Source organism: Artibeus jamaicensis, unplaced genomic scaffold (assembly GCF_021234435.1).
Source record: "Artibeus jamaicensis isolate MK-2021 breed Jamaican fruit bat unplaced genomic scaffold, CSHL_Jam_final contig_288, whole genome shotgun sequence".
In the NCBI taxonomy this organism is placed as follows: domain Eukaryota; kingdom Metazoa; phylum Chordata; class Mammalia; order Chiroptera; family Phyllostomidae; genus Artibeus; species Artibeus jamaicensis.
This window is the reverse complement of record NW_026521645.1, coordinates 350510-366835: the sequence shown is the minus strand read 5'-3', so window position 1 is coordinate 366835 and position 16326 is coordinate 350510.

The window sequence follows — 16326 nt, the reverse complement described above, 5'->3', positions numbered from 1 at the left end:
CAAATAAGTTTTCCATTTCTTGCTTTTCTTCTCCTCTGTCACCCTTATGATTTAAATATTGGAATGTTTGAAGTTGTCCCAGAGGTTCCTAAGCCTCTCCTCATTATTTTGAATTCTTGTTTGTTCATTCTGTTCTGGGCAAATGTTTATTTCTTCCTTCTGGTCCAAAGCACTGATATTAGTCCCAGTTTTCTTTCCTTTACTGTTGGTTTTGAGTACATTTTAGTTCATTTTTACTTTGCATAGCCTTCACTTTTTCCTCCATTTTGTGACCATACTCTACCATTTCTGTGAGCATTCTGCTTACCAGCATTTTGAACTCTGTGTCTGACAGGTTGGCTATTTATCACTTAGTTCTATTTTTGGAGCTCTGATCTGTTCTTTCATTAGGGCATATGTTTTTGTCTGGGTGTGTCTGGTACATTGTAAGGGGTGGAGCCTTATGTACTCACAGTGATTCAACCCTGGTTGCTTGTTGTGGTGCTGTATGTAGGGAAGGGGTCAGAGAGGGAATGATGTTGGGAACTGTCCTGCCTGGTTTCAGGAGCTGTAGCCTCACCCACAGGCAAAAAGGTCTCACAGCTAGAGCTAAGTAAAGAGACCTGGGGACCATAAGCCATTAAGGAGACAAAAGTTATTATCCCAGCAGAGGTGCAGCCTCTTCTTCCTTTACTTCACCCTTCTTGGCCCTGGAGGATGGCTGGATAGCCAATGATGGGTAAGATTCCTCAAGGAAGAAATAACCTAAGACGGGCATAGTCTAAAAGGGGGCATCAGGGAAGGATTTAGGGGACTACAGAGAAGGGGCAAAGAGACCCTCATCACTCAGCTTTGTCATGGCCTGAGTCCTCATTCTATCTGTCAGAAGTCTCCTAATCTTTTGGCTGCCTTGCTTTCCCTACCTGACTCAAGCCTGAAACAATGACAGAGGCAGGTACAGCCCTGTGCTTGAATGCACAGTTGCCGGGGGCAATTAGGCCTGAGAAAGAACACATAAAATCTTGTAAAACCTGCTTTGCTAAGAATATCCTCAATTTAAATGTTAAGGGTCCAACCATAAAAAACCTTTTCAGACAAAATTTTATGGATAATTGGCATCACTGAGTCTACCAGACCCTAACTCAAAAAGACCCTCATGATCCCACAATTGTTATCTTTAAACCACAACTTTTTTCTTTGATCACTACTGTTTGAAACTGATTGTTGAGCTTTACATGCATGCTATGTATCCCTATGTAAGCTAAAATCAATAAAAAACCAAGGAAAGAAAGTGCTCCAGGCCCTTCTCTGAGAGATTGGCCAGAATTCTCTCCCCAAGCAGATCTTGTGTTGGGTATTTTTATTTCATCTTCAGTGTCAGGGGAGTCTGTAGGATGAAGTCCTCCTCAGGACAATGCTGCTTGCTTGGTTCTTGCCCCACTTTCAGTCACTTCCCCCGCTACCCACAAGCAAATTGGGCCCTTCTGGTGCTGATTCCTGGGTGGGTGGATTTGTGGGTGTTCTAGGACCCTGTGGGTCTCTCCAATGAACCCTCTTGTGAGGCTAGGAGTTTCTCCCACTGCCACAAACCCCACATATTTTTACAGTCAGAGCTGTTGAGGATCTATTTCCCCATGCTGGAACCCTTGGTTGTACAGTCTGTGTTGCTCCCCAGTTGTTCCATCCAGTTTATCTGCATTTATATGTGGGGCTTCCCAGTACACCAGCCACTTCCTTGCCATGCTTTCTCTCCATTCCAGCTGCCCATAATCACCCCTCCTACCAGTCAGAATGAATATTTCTTCTTTAACTCCTTGGTTGTCAGACTTCCATTCAGTTTGATTTTCTGGCAGTTCTGGTTATTTTTTTGTTTTAAAATTTGTTGTTGTCCTTCTTTTGGTTGTGGAAGGAGGCAAAGTGCATCTAGCAAACCCTCTATCTTTGTGGGAAGTCCTACTTACTTAAAAAAATTAAATTCTCACCTGAGGATATGTTTATTGATTTGATTGAGAGAGAAACATCAATGTGAGACAGAAACATTGATCCATTGCTTCCCATAAACACCATAACTAGTGATTGAATCTGCAAACTTTTGGTGTATGGGAGGACTCTCCAACTACCTGAGCTACTGGGCCTGGCTAAACTGGATGATATAAACAATAGACATTTATTTCTCATAGTCCAAGAGACTGGAAGTCCAAGAGCACGATGCCAGCATGTGGGTTCTGGTGAGAGCTCTCTTCCTATCTTACAGACAGCCACATTATCCCTGTGTCTTTACATGACAGGGAGAGACATATAGAGAGCTCTGATGTCTCTTCCTCTTCTTAGAAGGGACTAACACTAATGGCTTAGAGCCATACCCTAATATCCTCAGTTAATCTCTATTACCTCCTCACAGGCCCCTACCTCTACATAAAGTCATATTGGGTGTTAGGGCTTCAACATGTTAATTTTAGGGGCACACTATTCAATTCAGAGCAACAAGAATAATGGATATCAAGAGGTATGTTGTTAGATATCTAACAATATGCTCACCTGTTTTTTTTAAAGACCCTGATTTGTAGAATTTTGTGATTTCTCCACTCTTATCCTCCAATAGTCAATTTTAAGTTACCAATGGCAACTATACTGAATGGCCATGGGAAGAAATGCACAGAACAACCATTCCACAGTATTGCCCTTTTAGGAACTGCTCTACCTGGTTTCAGGAGTTGTAACTGCCCCCCATGGCTAAGGCTGAGTGAGAGACCTCTGGGCTGCAAGCCACTAAGGAGAAAAAGCTTGTCTCTGGCAGCAGCGCTGTTTCTGCTTTATCCCCTGCACCCAACGCTTGGTCCGTTAGTCAGAGATGGGTAAGACCCCTTAGAGCGGGGAAACCTAAGCCAGACATGATCACTTGGGAAGCCTTCAAGGAAGGACTCGAGGGGCTGAAGCAAAGGGAGTGATGGACCCTCGTCCCCAGGCTATTCTGGCATAGCCGGAGTCCCTATTTTCATCTGGGAGAAGCACTTCCTGGCTTTAATCCGCTTAAGCCTAAAAACCTACGATGGGGAATGTGGTACATCCCTTTGCGGGCTAGGGCAGGTTCTGGGGTGATAGGGCATAAAAAAGAGTTCCTAAAGTCCTGTGAAGCCTGCTTTACTAAGAGTGCTTTTATTCATATGATGAGGGTCCAAGCATGAAATGAGTATGTCTCCCAAAGTTTTTGCAGCCCCCTTACCTGACACACACTGACTCAGATTAAGCCCTCAGATTTCTTTGAAATGTTATCTACTGTTTCATCCTTGCCACTTGACATTGATTGATGAGCTTTACCTGTATTCCTATGTGTTCTGAACCTAATAAAAGTCGTTGAAGAAGAGGTTCTTGGTCTTTCTCCTTTGAGGGATTGACCACCTGTCCTCCCCAAGCAGATCATGTCTTGGTAGTATTATTTTCATCCATGGCAGATGGGGGAACTTGCGGACAAAGTTGCCCCCACATTTCCCCACACAAATAAATAGATATAAATAACATTGAGAGCACAGTAATAGTAAAATGTAGCAAAGTAACTGGAAGCAAAGAATCTTGTACATTTACCACAATCTATTTATTTGTACATGTATATAATTGAATGTTTAATGGAGGCTGAGTTTAATAACAGGCCCTGTAGCAGACAGGTTTGTTTAAGTCTGGCAAATGTGACTCAACTCCATATGGAAAACCTATAGAAGTGAAGTGGTGGCCAGGAGCCAGACCTTCAAACTGAGTTTTCCTGTGGGAATCAGACTTAGAAAATGCATAGAGATTGTTATGGCTTGGTCTTGCTAAAACTCCATCACCCTGGTCTAAAACAAATGTGTATTGTCTATCCTCTAGATAATATCCAAAACCTGTATAAACTTCCCTAAAGACAAAGCTAATCAGCTCATTGCCATCCCCCTCTGCATGTTATTTTCATTTCCTTGATTGTACCTGAAATGTAGACAATAATTTTCTATGTAATAGGTAATAAATCTTTCTCTGATGTAAGACCTGAAGAAAACAATAAAAAGCTGTCTAGGCAAGGGTCGAGGCCCTCCGCTCTTGAGGGAGTGGCTGAGGCAACCGTAGGTTCTCTCCCCTTGAGAGAGTAGCTGTTCTGTTCCCTTTGTCTCCACAGGATTGTTGTCACCTGTGCATTCATTCTCATCATCAGCCACAACAGGCAGACTCTGCTGCCAGAGTTCGCCACATATGGCACCCAGGAACAGAGACGCAAAAGCTATCAGCCATCGTTGTGGTCAACACACCAACAGGGGTGGAACATGTGCAATAGCCCAGGTAAGGGCTGATGATCCCGAGTGCTTTTCAGAGGTCATAGGGTGTGTTGTATTTCAGGGAAAAAGAGTATCTTTCCAAGGCCACCCTCTCTTGAGTCTGCACTCTTTTTAGTAAGCAGAAGCCTTGCTCTCTCTCTGGCAATCACCGCACCCACAGGAACAGGTCGAGTATTTAAAAGCCATAAGGGCACTCTCCTCTTGAGGGAGTGGCTGAGGCATCCATAGGCGCTCTCCCCTTGAGAGAGTAGTTGTGCCAATCCCTTTTTCTCCACAGGATTGTTGTTGCCTGTGCATTCATTCTCGTTATCAGCCACAACAGGTGGACTCTACTGGCTGGAGTCTGCCACAAGGTCCCAACATTCCCACAGATTTTACAGTGGGCTCTTTTAGCCAGTGTGGTTTAACTCCAACATGCACTGACTCCATTCTATGGGTCACATACATAGATACTTTATTGCTTTTGCTATTTTCATAATAATTAGCTGTCATTTGTTGAACACCTACTTTGTTTTAGATTATCTTTAAACTACCAGCATTGACCTTATTAAACTCTTACAAAAGCCTCATGGGTTAGTTATATCCCCATTTTTCAGACAAAAAACCTGGGGTACAGAGTTAGAATAATAGAGCCTTGAATTTGAACTCCTGAGCCCTGAAAGAAAGAGAGGGCAGCCTTTGCACCCATCATCATCATTCTACTACAACCTAAACTATTTGTTATGTCTTACCTCATGTGTGGGTCCTCCTGGATCCCCAGCAAACATGGTGTTTTTGGCTGGATTTCCAAGGCTGTGTTAAACACAACTTGCTCTATGTGGACTTCCCATATTTTTAGGCTCTTAACCAAATTTCCACTGTGAAGAATTGTGCTATTTCAAAGCCCATAAGATTGGAAACTTTCCCTATTGGGAGTCTTCTGCATCATGTGAGTCTTGATGGAAGATGAGTCAACTTCCTAGTATTGAAGCCCAGTGAAGGGTCAGATCCTCATCTCCCAGGATATGAGCAGTTGGGGGCTGAGCACCCGAACTGATATATTTTAGATTTCAACAAACAACTTCTCACAACCCATTTCCCATACATGCATTTTAAATAATGCACATGCCTATGTAAAATATATATCAACCCTGCCCAATGGAGACAACCCAAGTCTCATGTATTTGCCACATCCTAGTTCAGGAACTATGGGTGATTTGTGATCTTAGTCAGGTTTTAATACAGCTTCTCAAAGGACAGTGACCACTGGTAAAAAGAAGAGTTTAATCGCCTCTAAATTCCCAAGATATAGTTGTATAAATAAGGAAATAGAAATCAGTCTAGATGTTACAAACAGAAAGGGGCTTGATACAGAGAATTCGTTGCTTGCAAAACCATGGGAAGGATGGAAAGAGTCAATGTTAGTAGGGCTATATGACTGGGCCTCACAGTCATGTCATAGGAGCTCTAATCCAGAGATCAAAAGCTACAGAAAACCATTGCCAAGGTCACAGATGCCTAGGCCCATGAAGCTTGATGAAAAGTCAGTGGGACATGGACTTGAGCCACTGAAAAACTTTACATCAGCTAGAGCCTGCATATCACATGCCACAACTGCCAAAAGAATAGTGTCCTGCTTCCTCTGACTTCCATATCTCATACAATCATATCTTATTGGCAGACCCCTAGTTCATCAATCCAGAGCTCTTAGAGCAAAGGTCTCTTAGAAATATAGTTCTTAGCCTTCAAGACCTTGCAACACAGAGGGTGGAAGAATAAATGGTGTAGAAATATATGGCAAGTGAAAATAGACAATATCTAGCATTGCAATGGTATTGTAGAAGAGAATTCTTGCAACAAAATGATATTTGTATTTCTTTTGATATTTGTATTTTTGACATGACAAATCCAAGTCCAGGTCTACAAATCCTCTTCTAAAAAATCATCTATAAAAGCTGGAGAAAACTATCAAGACAGTCCAAAACAGCTATTTCATTGCTTGGAAATTCACCAAATGCACACATAAAATTAGGAAGTGTTTATTCAGCTACAAACAGCAAGAGTCTGTGATGTTCTTGCTTTAAGAAGCTGCAATCACTTCTCATTCCTGTAATTCAGTGATTTGATTCCACTACCAGAGTGATCTCACTTGATTTGGAGTTTTGTCATTTAAAGTACATCTCATTGGCAAGTGCTCAGAGAAGCCCAGCATCTTTTCTAGCATTTCAGAACTGTTTTGAGCAATCAATGGATTAGAAGAAAAGTTGAGGATTTATTAGGGAGTTCTAGCAGGTGAGATAGCAATAGAACCTTGATAAAATTGCTCCATATGCCACAGGGTATTAATGTGTGTGGAAAAGACTTGAGCAGGCTGAGGACACTCACACACCTCTGGCCAAGAGAGTATGACTTCAGAGAGTATGACTTTGTATGAAGAGAAGGTGTAAGAGATCCTAGTGGAATGTGAAGGCCAGGGTAAATCTGAAAGTCACATGAGATTAGAAGGTGCTTCCCTGCCCACAAATAGACCCATCAGCAGAAGGTGAAAAAACCTAATTGGATCTAAACATAATCTTACTAACCCTTGGCTGAATGCTAAACTATGTAGTCACAGGGACAATACCTGGGATGCAGTGCTTAAACATACAGTAAAAATAAACAAACAACTGAGCAGAAACATTAACGGCCATATACTGCTGGAGGGACAGAGTTCACAAACAAACAAAAGAAAGAAAACAATATTTCATGATAAAGAGGAATTGGAATCCAGAGTTGATACTATATATTAACTATTTAACAAAACATTAAAAGACCTGCAAAGCACAAGAAAGTGTGGCACATACTCAAAAAAAAGGGAGTCAATAGCAATTGGCTCTGACTATCCCCAGATTATTGGATTCAGCAGACAAAACCTTCAATGCAGCTATTATTAATAAGTTAAAAGAGCTAAAGCAATACATGTTTAAATAATGAAAGAACTGTAATACAGCACTGACTCAACAAATAGAGAATCTCAGTAATAATATAGAAGTAATGATATAGAATTTCTGCTTTATCCCCTTATACAAAACAACAAAATGGAAATTGTGTAATAAAAAAGTATGATAACTGAAATTAAACTTTTTACTAAAGGGGCTCAAATAAAGAATTAACATGGCAAGATAAAGAAACAGCCAACTTAATAGATCAATAAAAAAGTCCAATCTGAAAACAAAGAGAAAAAAACAAGAAAAATGAAGACCGCTTTAGTCATCTCTGAGACAACATCAAGTGTACCAACATAAGTATAATGGGAGTTCCAGAGAAAAGGAGATAAAGAAAAGGACAGAAAAATCAAAGATATACAGTAATGGGCTAAATTTCAGAACTTTAATGAAAAACAACCTATGTCTACAAGGATAAACACAAAAAGATCCATACATAGATAGACACTTCATATCCCAAATGTTGAAAGACAAATAAAAAATGAAAATATTGAAAGCAAGAAGAAAATTACATATACTTAAATGATAATATAATTAACAAATGACTTACCATCAGCAATAATGAAGAACATAAAGTGTAATCAAAATGGCATTTAAAGTGCTGAAGGAAAAAATTGCCAATCGAGAGTTTTATATCCAGCCTTGGCTGGTGTGACTCAGTGGATTGAGTGCCAGCCTGCGAACCAAAGGGCTGCTGGTTCAATTCCTAGTTAGGGTACATGCCTGGGTTGCAGGCCAGGTCCCCAAATTATCATTTAAAAATAAAGATGAAATAAAGCTATTTCCAGATGAATAAAGATCAAGAGATACTAGTATATTGGCCTAACAAAAATTACTAAAAGAAGTCCTTCAGGCTAAAAGACAATTATACCAGATAGTAATTTTAATATACAGGAATAAATGAAGAAATACATAAGTAAATATCAAACATTCTATGGCATGTTTTTCTCATTTATTCTCTTAACTTAGTTAAAATGCATAACAATGCATGAAGCATTGTAACACTGTAACAAACTACAGAAATGATCCCTGAGAATATAGTCATGTGACTCAACACCAGGAAGACAATCCAATTTAAAAAAATAGGACAACAACCTGAATAGACACTTCTCCAAGGAGGACATACAGGTGGCCCATAGACATATGAAAAATGTTCAACATTACTAGCCATCAGTGAGATGCAAGTTAAAACCGCAATAAGACATCACTTCACACCTGCCAAAATGGCTATCTTTAATAAGTCAATAAACAAGTGCTGTCAAGGGTGTGGAGAAAAGGGAATCCTAGTGCACTGTTGGTGGGAATACAAATTGGTGCATTCCCACCAGTGCAGCAACTGTAGAAAACAGTATGGAATGTCCTAAAAAAATTGAAAATGAAACTACCTTTTGACCCAGTGATTCCACTGTTGGGAATATACCCTAAGAATCCTGAAACACTAATTCAAAAGACACAAATCATCAAAACAGGAGGTGAAAAGTGGATTCATAATTGATATTATAGAAATAAAAATGATTGTGAGAGATCATTTGAACTATTTATGGCAACAAATTAGATAACTTAGTTAAAAGAGACAAATTCTTAGATGCAAATTACACAAATTGACCCAAGAGGAAATAAAATATCAGGATAAAAAGTAAAGTAGTTTAATTGGGAATTTAAAAAATCCATAAAGAAAAGCATGGCCCAGATGGCCTTTCTGGTGGATTTTATCAAATATTTAAAGAAGAAGTAATAATAATAATAATAACAATACAGTGTTCCTCCTTAAGTGCAGTTTTTCTTTCTGCAATTTCTTTCACAGTCAACCACAGTCTGAAAATGATAAATAAAAATTTTCAGAAATAAACAATTCATAAGTTTTTAATTGTGTACCATTCCGAGTAGTGTGATAAAATCTTTCACTACCCTGCTCAATTCTACACAGGGCATGAATCATCTCTTAGTCCATTGTCTCTACGCTGTATGCACCATTTGACTATTAGTCATTTAGTAGTTGTCTCAATTATCAGATTAATTCTTGATGTATCTCAGTGCTTGTATTCAAGCAATTCTTATTTTATTTAATAATAGCCCCTACACACAAGACTAGTGATGTTGGTAGGTCAGATATGCAGAAGGGGAGCCCCAAAATGCTTCCTTTAAGTGAAAAGTTATATACTGAGTCTGGCAGAAGTAACGCCTGCGCAAGTGTGGTTGGTAGGATAATAATATGGGTATAATAGCCCTGGTTGGTGTGGTTCAGTGGAATGAGCTCTGACCGATGAACCAAAGTGCTGTTGGTTTGATTCCCAGTCAGGGCACATGCCTGAGTTGCAAGCCAGGTCCCCAGCAGGGGATGTGGGAGAGGCAACCACACATTGATGTTTTTCTCCCTCTCTTTCTCTCTCTCTTTTCCCCTCTGTCTAAAAATAAATAAATAAAATCTTTAAAAAAACACAAATCTTTAAAAAAAAACCAACAAAAAAATCTAAAAAAAAACCAAACCAAAAAAACAAAAAACAACTGCAGGCCCAAATGACTTCACTGGGGAACCTAACCAAATATTTAAGGAAGAAATACATAGTACCAGTTCTATACAAGCTCTTTCAGACCAGATGGGTGAACTAATGCATGCCATGAGGCCATCAATATTCTGACACCTAAACCATACTGAAACATTATTAAAAAAAAAGAAAACTGCAGATCACCATGCAAAAACTTGTAACAAACTTCTAGAGAATCAAATAATATATTTAAAAATGATTATACATCATAATCAAGTAAGATTTCTTCCAAAAATGCAGGTTAAACATTAAAAAAATCAATCACTGTAATTCACTATACTAACAGACTGAGAAATAAAAACTATATAATCATCTCTGTAGATGCAGAAAAAGCATTTGCCAAAATCTATTTCTGAAAGTTGCAATTTTTCAGCAAACTAGGAATAAAAGGGAAATTTCTCAACCTGAGAAACAGGATTGATGAAAAATAATGGGAGGGAAAGGGTGAAGGGTTTACAGGGACAACTATAAAGGACACATGAACAAAAACAAGGGGTGGTGGAAGCAGGGGAGGGAGGTGGGGATAACTTGGGAGGTGGGAGGGGTGGGGGGAAAGGCAGAAAACTACTTGAACAACAATACAATTTAAAAGTTAAAAAATTAAAATAAAAAATTAAAAAATGTTATTATTTCTGACATAAAAAAGAAAAAGTTCAATTAACATATTTAATGTTAAGAGATTTTATGTTCTACCTAAGATCAGAAATGATATGGAAATTGCTCTCACGACTTCTACTCCACATAAAAGGTATCCACATTGGAAAGGAAGAAGTAAACTTATCTTTATTTTCAGTCCACATGATTGTCTATATAGAACATCCTACATAATCTACAAAAAGTACTAGAATTAAGTGAATTGAGCAAGGTAGTGGGATACAAGATCAATACACACAAATCAATTGTTTACATAACGGTACGGCTGAGTACTTTCTGGACAGATCTTGTGTGTGTCTGTTGCTGCCAGTATCATACAGTCTTGATTACCATACCTATGTAAAAATTCTTTTGTTTTTTCCGTTTTCAGAGACAAATTTTTTTTTTGGTAAAAATTTTTCAGATTGCTTCCCAATTAATTCTTCATTTTCAACATTTTATTAGGTTTTCTTGTTCCTTTGCCACCCCTCTCCATAAATTTAGAATAATCTTGTCTGTATACAAAAACATTCTTGCTGACATTTTGATAGAAATTGCACTAAATCTGTATATTACTTTGGACACCATCAACAGCTTTATTATATTGAGTTTTCCAAACATGAACACAGTATGTCATCATTTATTTAGATCTTATTTGATTAGTTTCAGAATTTTATCATTTTGGGCATTGAAATATTGTGTATGTTTTGTAGATTTATACCTAAATAATTTATCTCATTTTGAACTATAGTATTATTTTTAAATTTTGATTTCAGTGTGTTAATTGCTAGTATACAGATATACAATTGATTTTTATATATCAATTTTGTTTCCTACAACTTTGCTGAACTCATTTATCAGTTCTAGAATTTTTTTGCAGATTAAATAGTATTTTCTATGTAGACTATCACGTCATTTGCAGATAAGGACAGTTTTATTTCTTCCTTTCTCATATGTATACCTTTCATTTTATTATCTTTCTGTGTTGGCTAGAACTTCCAGTATTATGTTGAACAGCAATGATGAAATGATTTCCTTTATTTGTTCCCAACGTTAGAAGGAAAACATTCAGCCTTTCATCATTAAATACGGTGGTAGCTGTTGATTTATTTTTTGTAGATACCTTTTGTGGAATTGAAGAAGTTTCCTTCTACTCTTACTGCAATGAACATTTTTTCCATGGATGTTTGTTGGATTTTCCCCAATGTTTTATTTTTTGCATGAATTAAGATGAATGTGTATATATTTTATTCTATTCCTATATATTATAGTAATTGATCTTTCAGATATTAAAATCATACTAGGATAATTCTCATATGGTCATAGTTTATTAATTAGTTAATAAATTAACTAATTTATTTTCTAGTTATATATATATATTTTGCTTTGGTATCAGGAAACTAATTGCCTCATTAAAGAGACGGGGAATTTCCCTCCTCATTTTCAGAAAAACCCGTGATGTATGTAGTCATCCCCTGCCTTATCCATGAGGTATATATTCCAAGACCCTTCAGTGGATGCCTAAAACTGTGGATAGTACCAAACTATATATATATAATCTATGTTTTAACCTCTACATACAGAGTCCAGCACAAATAATGTCCCTTTTTATTACAAAATCATAAGCATGTGATTCTGTAACCACAGTATCACACTCAAGCACACCATATGACATTTTAGGTGAAATGTTGAAATTAAAACTATACCATATTTTTGTTTTTTAAATTATCTTTAAAGATTTGTATTTATTTATATTTAGAGAGAGGGGAAGGGAGAGAGAAGGAGAGGGAAAGAAACATCAGTGTGTGGTTGCCTCTCACAGCCTTCCTACTGGGGACCTGGCCTGCAACCTAGGCACGTGCCCTGTCTGGGAATCGAACCAGTGACCCTTTGGTTCACAGGGTGCACTCAATCCACTGAGCCACACCAGCCAGGGATGAGCCTGCAGTTTTTATAGTAAGAAAGTTTTTAATTAAAAATCCACTTCTTTAATAATGATAGGGCTATTCCAATTATATATTTCTTCTTGAGTAACCTTTGGTAGTGTTATTTCACATAAGTAGTCAAATATATTGATATGAGGTATTTTATAAAATTCTGTTACTTTAAAGTATTTGTCAAATCTATAAGACTACAGCCTACTCATTCTTGGTATTGATAATTTGTCTTTTTCTTCCCAATTAGGATGGCCAGAGGTTTTACAATTTTATCTTAGAGGACCAGTTTTTTATTTCTTTTATTTTCCTATTGTTTCATGTCTTATAGATTTATTATTTTTATTATTTTCCTCCCGCACAATTAGTGCTTGATTTGCTTTTACTCTATTTCTATTTTTAAGGTGAAAGCTGGGTAAGTCATTTTTTTAGTCTGTTCTACTTATAAGAGGAGTACTATAAATTACTCTGTGAAAACTGCCGAGTACTGTACCCCTCAAATTTGAATACACTGTGGGTTTTTTCTACTGAGTTCAAAATATTTTACTCTCCTTTTTTATTTTCTCTTGAGACTCAAGTTGTTTAGAAGTACATTGTTTAGTTTCTAATGATTTGGTTATTTTGTAGATACTTTTTAATATTTATTTTTAATGTAATTCTATTATAATCAGAAAACATGCTTTGTATGATTTAAATTATTTTAAATTTATTGAGACTTGTTTTACATCCCAGAATATGGTCTGTCATGGTAATTGTTCTACGTGCACTTGAAAAAATGCATATTCTGCTGTTGGAGCACTTTATAAATGTCAGAAAAATTTTTGTTTTATATATTTTATCTGTTTTTGTGTTACTTTATCCTGGAAGCAGAAATTATTCTTTAGACACTTAATTTTAATTTAACTTTAATTTTCATATCATTTTAAAAAACCATTTTCTTTTTCTATTTTTAAACATGTTTATATAAACCTATATAGAAGGCTAGCTGCTAAGCCTAGTTTTAAAATTATATACAGTTTTAAAAATCTGACAGCTTTAGTATCTTTGTTTAAATGCCTAAAAACGTCAAGAAGAAAGTTTCAAATTAGGATTTTGCATACATTAGTGTAGGAAATAAATTTTGAGTACTTATAGGTTGGAAAATTATCTTTCTACAGAATAACAGCTCACATTTTCAATGTATAATTTCCATAGAAAAATTATAAATGTATTCTGTAGTAATGTGCATCTTATTTCCTAGATGCAAACTCTAACATTCCCATAATTAAGCTTGTTTTGTGTGATGTATACATGGCTGACCTTACATGGACCTGATCTGAAGTGCATTGTGGAGGGAGAAAGTAGGACTTGGTCCTGTATTACTTTAAAACTCCAAACCACGTGGGTACTTGTAAATTAGAATAAAATGTAGTGTCTTTGTGTGGGTTTTAATGTATGCAGTGAAAGTATGACTCATTTTTGAAGACCACAGACATTATAGGGAAACAAAAATAAATCAAAGAAGCAGTCTTTGTTACACCATTTTAGGGTGGTAGATACTGTTTCTTTCTTGTTCTCTCTTTCCCAATTTCTTAGTTTTTACATTTTACAAGTTACGTTTTCTGCCTAGACTTTGGAAAGTAGAGAGAAGGTCAATGCTTTTAATTAGGAAGGAGCTTTCAAGATGTCCCACTTGCTAAATAAAAAACTATGTTACATTTACATGATGGAATACTATGCAGTAGAAAGAAGAAAGGAGCTCCAACCCTTTGCAACAGCATGGATGGAACTGGAGAGTATTATATTAAGTGAAATAAGCCAGGAGGTGAAAGACAAATACCATATGATCTCACCTGTAAGTGGAACCTAATCAACAAAACAAGCAAGCAAGCAAAAAATAACCAGAGACATTGATTAAAACAAACTGATAGTGACCAAGGGGAGGTATGAGGGAATAATGGGAGGAAAAGGGGTAAGGGTTTTTAGAAACAACTATAAAGGACACATGGACAAAACCCAAGGGGTGTGGGATCAGGGATGGGAGATGGGAATGGCTGGAGTGAGGTGGAGTGGGGAGTGAAAATGGAGAGAACTGTACTTGAGCAACAATAAAAAAATAGAATACTAACTAAATAAACAAACAAATAAAAATATTGATAAAAATAATAATGTATTAGTGGGTCAAAACAAAATTTAATTCAGATGCTGGATGTTTAGTTTAATAAGAACTGTTGACAGAACTTACTAGAAAAACAATCTCTAAGTTGGTAACTTGCCTAGTCTTGTCAATAGCATGTTTTGTTGCTATTGTAAGGCCAGCATGTTTTAAGGAGGACCCGGGTGACCTTTTCCCATTAGGGGACCCCCAAATTCAGATGTAAAAAGTTTAGGACTTTAGACTTTTTGTAACAAGTAATAGAGTAGGATTTTTAAAAATACACTGGTAAGAGTTAAAGTCATCTTGTAATTTAGGTTTTATACTGGACTTTGCTTTTATTCCCTTATTTCTAACCAGTAGAATTTGATCTTATGAAATCAACAAAAACACTGTGAATGGTTATAAAAGAAATGTTTATTAGAGTTTTTTGCTCTAAATATTTTTATTATGTTTTTTCCATTACCATTTAGTCCCCTTATATCCCTCCTCCCCACAACCCCCACACTGCTGTTCATGTCCATGAGTCCTTTTTCCTTTTTACTCACCCCCTCTACTCCTTAGCCCTCACACCCCCTTAGCTGTCATCCTGCTCTCTATCTATGAGTCTGTCTCTATTTTGCTTGTTAGTTGAGTTTGTTCTTTAGATTTCACATACGAGTAAAATTATATGGTATTTTTCTTTCTCTAACTGGTTTATTTCACTTAGCGTAATGTTTTTCAGGTCCATCCATACTGTCTCAAACAGTAAAACTTTCTTCATTTTTACAGCCGAGTAGTATTCCATTGTGTAAATGTCCCATTAGATTCATGAGAAAATAGGCTCTATGTTAAAAATATAGCATTTTAGTAAATCCATTAAAGAGCAACATCTCATTCACTTTGTATATTGTGTACAGTTCATATTTAGGACTGTGTGTTGAGGGCAATGTAGGCACTCCACAAGTTTCTTCTTTCTGTGTGAATGATCCTTCTCCACCCCTCTTGTGGTATCACATTCTCTCTTTGTCTTTGGCCTAAGTCTTAACCCTTGCCACTTATTACTTTTTCTCCAACTTTTGAGCCTAAATTCTTTAGCTTAATGTGGGATATGATTTAAGATTATCTTGTTAAAATCAAAAACTGAAGGGGAAAAGTAAAATTGGTATGTACTTTATTCACTTTACCTCAAGTCAAATAAAATTGAATTTTAATTATGTAATATCTAATTTGAGCATCACCTCTCATTTTCCTGTGAAAGTCTAAAATATGTTACAGTGTGATTTTAATCATTTTAAAAAAAGCAAAATGAAACTTCCTAATATTTGTTTTACTTTCTCCTCTGCTGAAATTTTGGACTACAATTTTAACGTTTTTCTTAGTAATTTAATATCCTTTCCACACACATGCATTGGTGTTGGTGATTCCTCTTCCTATTCCTCTATGTGCCTTCATTTATCATGACTATTTATCCTTCCATATCATCTACTCCACGTTCTTGCCTCACACTTACTGTAAAGTCTAGGCAGTCAATCTTCCTGTGGAATGCCTTCTGGCTTCCAAAGAGGTGGCCCTTCTTCAAGGTCTTTTCCCTCTGCCTAGTGGTGGGATAATATCCAAGTTCTCTGGTCTTTGCTTCTTCTATTTCCTTCTGTGGGTCATGGTGCAGGAGTGAGTGTAGCTGCCCTCAAGAAGAGGAACAGATTGTGAAGAAAGCAAATACACAAGCAATCTTAGATCAGATGGTGATTCATGCTAGGAAGAAAAAAAGGTAATGAGGCTGGGATTTTCATGTGGTTGGGAACCAGGGTGATCCTGGGAGGCCTCTGTGAGAAGATAGCAGTGAGTTGACATATG